This window comes from Metarhizium album (assembly GCF_000804445.1).
Source record: "Metarhizium album ARSEF 1941 chromosome Unknown scaffold_1, whole genome shotgun sequence".
Classification (NCBI taxonomy): Eukaryota; Fungi; Ascomycota; class Sordariomycetes; order Hypocreales; family Clavicipitaceae; genus Metarhizium; species Metarhizium album.
Window position 1 is genome coordinate 1291019 of NW_024467575.1, and position 5857 is coordinate 1296875.

Sequence of the window (5857 nt, forward strand, 5' to 3'; positions counted from 1 at the left end):
AACTAGTTTAGTTTTCTATTATAATATAAATAGAAATTAGTTCTTACTTATATAAAGAAATTAAATTACTTTATACTATATATATAGTTCTAGCAAATAAAATATTAAAATTAAAAGCTAGTAGTATTACCTCTATATAAGTACTTCTAATTAATAAATATTTTTCTTTTATAAATTAGCTAAATATACTTTATTTATTAAAGGTAATATTAAAGACTAAATTACTCTTTATATAGTATATATACTTTTTATTTAAAATAAGTTTACTAACTTTATTACTTTATAAAATAGCTATAAAATTTATATATAAAGAAATTATTAGTATATTAAATCTAGAATTTCTATAGACTTATATTATATATAAAATACTTTAAACTAAAGTATTCTACTAAGTTTTAATAATAATATAGCTAATTAATAAGCTCTATATAATATACTTATACTACTTTATAGAATTAATATTAAATTATTTCTTACTAAAATTATAAATAAATAGTATATAAAACAGCTAGAAAAGCTAGAATATTTTAATTATAAACTTAATAATTATACTTAGCTTTATATATTAATTTATCTTTTGCTATAAAATTAAATTTAGAATTATTTTAAAACTAGTTTAGAACTAGTTTTAAAACTAAGTTTAATTCTATATAGAGAAGCTTAAATATATATATAGTAATATTAATCTACTAATTTATATATATACTAATTATTTATAGTACTAACTTCTTTAAGATAATTTTAAGCTATATATAATACAGGGATTATATCGTTAAGATGCGACTACTCTTTTAGGAAAGAGCCCTACTTTTGTTAGTAGATAAGGCTGATAAGGCCTAATAAGGCTTGATAAGGGATTTTAGGGGGGGTAAAGTAGTGTGTAATTATAAACTTACATATATTAATAAGCAATATTTACGAGAAAAATCGCTATAGGTAAGAAGTCACTTTTATATACATAACATATAGGAAAGGTACTTCACGCCTAGGCGTGTGTGCTAAATCGCTATAGCAGGGGATTGTTATAAACCTGCTTTACTATATCTTTAATATTCTATTTATATATATTATTCTTATAAAATAAGTTAAAGACTATATATAATATAGTATATATTTAAGGCAGAAGTTAAAATAATTTAGCCTACTTAAACTATATTTATTTAAGCTTAAAAGAGATATTATTATTAAATTATACTATAAAGCTTAGTTAAATATATTTATTTATTTATTGCTTTTTATATAAAAGTTTATTATTAATATTTAACTATAAAAGTAGCTAAAGTTTAATTAGACTTAGTAGAACTAGTTAGTATAAATATAGAAGCTAGTCTTAAATTAGTTTATAATTAATTTATATCTCTACCTAGCTTATTTATTTTTTCAGAAATAAAAAAGCTCTCTTAAAAAGTACTAACTAATAGTAGTAAAATAAGCTAAATAAGTAGCTTAGCTAAATTATACTAAAAGTTTTTTTATATACTTATTAAGGACTAGCCTTACAGGCTACTGTGTATAAGCATTACTAGTATTAACTATAAACTTAAGGAGAGAAAAGAGGGAAAGAAGAAGCTCTCTATTCTCTCTTTTCCTTCTATTATATTATATATATATAAGTTTAATATATATTTAAAGTATACTTAATAAAGCACTAATATAGTGCTTTATATCTACTTAAGCTTATAGCTTAAGTTTATTATATACTCTTCTTCTAGTAGGTTTATTTATATTGCTGCTATATAGTAAGAATAAATATATAGTATAAATCCCCCTAGCAACTATACATCTTTACTCTATGTTTTTTATATATAGTATATACTTAGTGTGCTTCTGCTTTACAAATAGTTTAGCAACTTTATACTGCTTATTTTTATTATTTTCCTCTTAATAAGTATTATTAATACTTTTTTTATACTACTAAAAATTTTTATTTCTAAAGATTACTACTACTACTGCCTGCACGCCTGCTTTCTTTCTCTATATTACTTCTATATTACCTCTACTATCTTAAGCATAATATAGTATATTCTGCGCACTTAATTTAGTTTTAGAGAGTCTGCTGCTAGCACGCCCCCTCCCCTGCTCTTACTGCCTCTACTGCTATACTATAATGCCTACTATATAGGTAAGTATGCTATAGAAGGCAACTCTAATAATAATAACCTCTTTAATAGAGAGAAAGTTCTAGGAATATATATATTATATTAGTATAAGCTTATTAATACTAACTCTACTAGTTATATTTCTAGCTTTACTATAGTTTATAAGTAGTACTATAAAACCTATAAAAAGTATGCTATAAAACCTACAAGAGGTACGTCTAGAAGGCGCACCTCTATGCCTTAAACTCTAAGCTGCACTACTAATAGAAGAAAGTATAGCAAATTACAAATGCTAGTAGGCATATTATATCTACTATATATAAAAAGTCTAGTAAGAAGTCTCTACTGCTATACTATAATGCCTACTATATAGGTAAGTATGCTATAGAAGGCAACTCTAATAATAATAACCTCTTTAATAGAGAGAAAGTTCTAGGAATATATATATTATATTAGTATAAGCTTATTAATACTAACTCTACTAGTTATATTTCTAGCTTTACTATAGTTTATAAGTAGTACTATAAAACCTATAAAAAGTATATTTAGAAAGTATATCTTTATACTTTAAACTTTAAGCTATACTACTAATAAAAGAAAGTATAGATACTACTAATAAAAGAAGGTGTAGTAAATTATAAATACTAGTAGGCATATTATATCTACTATATATAAAAAGTCTAGTAAGAAGTCTCTACTGCTATACTATAATGCCTACTATATAGGTAAGTATGCTATAGAAGGCAACTCTAATAATAATAACCTCTTTAATAGAGAGAAAGTTCTAGGAATATATATATTATATTAGTATAAGCTTATTAATACTAGCTCTACTAGTTGCATTTCTAGCTCTACTATAGCCTATAAGTAGTGCTATAAAACCTACAAGAGGTACGTCTAGAAGGCGCACCTCTATGCCTTAAACTCTAAGCTATACTACTAATAAAAGAAGGTGTAGTAAATTATAAATACTAGTAGGCATATTATATCTACTATATATAAAAAGTTAAGTAAGAGCTTTAGTATATATACTAAATTTTCTATATAGTTTAATTCTACTACTAAAAAATTTAATATATTATTAAAGTAGGCTTATATTGCCTCTAGTTCTATTTATTTCTTATATATACTACTTAATTTATCTTCTAGTAGTATAGCTACTAGCGCTAATTTGCAGGCGCTAGCGCTTACTAGCGCGTTAATACCTACTTACTATAAGTATATACTGCCTTTAAACTAGTAGATACTAGTAAGTTTTTTCTAGAGCTAAGCTACTATAGCTTAAAATATTAAGCAAATGCTATATAAGTAGCAGGCAGAGTAGGTAGAGTTATGCTGCAAATGCACTAACTAGTAGAAGCTAATCTACACTCTAGTTAATACGCTTTATAGAGAGGCAACTTCTTGCAGCTAATATATTTGCTCTTATACCTCTAAGACTTTAACTTATCTTTATAGTAGAAAAGAAGGTAGTTATAAAGGTAATAGTATTTAAAATACTATTCTCTCTTTGCTCTCTCCCCCTCTTAATAGTTAGGTTATTAATTTAACTAGCAATAAGTTATACTTAAAGTTGCTTAAGAGGCTAGAGTGCTTATTTTAGTAGGCGCTATATTAAGTATAGGTTAAGTATAAGTTAAGTATATATTAAGCTCTATAGGTATATTATCTCTCTTTTTTCTTTCTTTTTTTTTAATTATAATTTTTTTTTTGCTAGCTAGCCTTTATATTAGTATAACTATAGTTTATTCTATTTTTTTTTTAATTAGTTAGCTCTATATATTATGCTATTACTTAGAAATTAATTACTTATAAATTAAGCTTATTATATATCTATATATCTCTCTACTTAGTTTTAAATTAGTTAAGCACTATAATATCTTAAAAACTCTTAAGTAGTTTCTATATTAGTTAAATATACTCTTTATACTTAATATATATATTTTACTTTTTGCCTCTTCTAGGTATATTCTTTACTGCTAGAATTTCCTCTACTTTATATTTATAAGTTTCTTTATCTTAAAGAGTTTTATCTGCCTTAATTGGTACTAGCAGCAGGCAGAAGTCCTAAAGTAGAAGTCCTAGAGCACTTAGCTAGGCAGCAAGTTAAATACTACTTACTTAATAAAGTCTATATAGAATACTAAGTATATACTATATAAAATATTTAATTTTACTATTAATAAAGATAGCACCTTAATTACTATATACTTTACTATAACTTAATTAAGTTTTCTACTAAAGTAATTTATCTTAATATTATAAAGGTTTAACTACACTAAATTCTCTACTTAGAACCTTTTAGCTAGGTATTACTATTTATTAGCAGCCTCTTATTGCTGCTGCTAGTTGTAAGTAATTACAGCTTGCGCTAAGTTAGTACTCTTCTTTAAGTGCTAGAGAAATACTACTGCCTGCTCTTATAGTATTATCCTAGAACGCTTAGTTATTTCTATAAAAATAACTAGGCTTAAGTTATACTTATATATAGCTTTATTTATACTTATACTAGTAACTATTAAATTATAGTTATTTAGAGCTAACTAGTATGCTATAAAGTAATCTGCCTAATTAACCTACTTAAAGCAGATAACTACTTAGAGTATATAAACTATATAATATCTTTTGTTATTCTGTTTTAATAAAAGTCTTTATATAAGATATTAAATATAGTATTACATTCTAAGTAGCTAGATAGTAGCAATTTATATATATATTAAGTTAAGGCTGTTATTAAGAGTTTCTACTTTAGCACTTATAACTAACCTTAATACTATAGTTTTCTATATATACTTATTATATAGTTAGATATTTATTTCTATATATCTACCTCTAACTCTAAAGGAAACTTTCTTGCGCTATTTTATACTGCTTTAATGTAATACTAAAAGGTAGCATTTTAAGCTATCTCTATTTCCTAGAGACCTTAGAGCTACTTATCTTAAAACATATTATGCTAATTAGGTTTTAGCTTAGAGTTAGTGCAGAGAGCTGCCTCTATAGTATTTACTAAGTATAATAATATACCTACTGCTCTTAATAGTTATATAATATACTTAAAATATAAGAGTAGTAAATTCTTATTCTAGTTCTACTGCAATAAAGCATTAAGCCTTACTGCTTATAGACTTAAGTAGTATTATAGAAAGAAGTTAAATAATAATAGTATTTCTGCTTATTAAGCCTGCTATTTTAATATCTCCCTTAGTGCTATAAAATACTCTAAGTTTTTATAATTTATAAGTATTATAAACAGCCTAGCTATACTTTAAAGCTCTACTAACTATGCCTTTAAATAAGTAACTATAGCTAGTAATTCCTTATTATAAATTATATAGTTGTATTCTGCTGCCTAGAGTTATATAGAGTAGTAAGCTACTAAGTAGAGAATGCTATGGAGAATACTATAAGTATACTAAGATAAGCAGCTACTAATAGCGTCTTCTAAGCAGTCTATTTCTACTACTATATTCTTATTAAGATTCTACTAGTAAAGTACTAAGTATATTATAAAGGCAGTCTTTAGCTTTTAGAAGGCTTTATCCTCCTAGAAAGTCTAATAATAAACTTGCAATAAAAGTTCGTAAAGCCTATAAATCTACAAACGCCTTAGACTTATATTAAGAGCTCCTAGTCGCAGATTATAGCTACCTTCTCTAGGTTAAGTTGCACCTCTTTTTCTATATATACTATAAACCTAAGGTACTTTACCTTAGTTACTATAAATATATATTTCTTTATATTAAGGTTTAACTCTA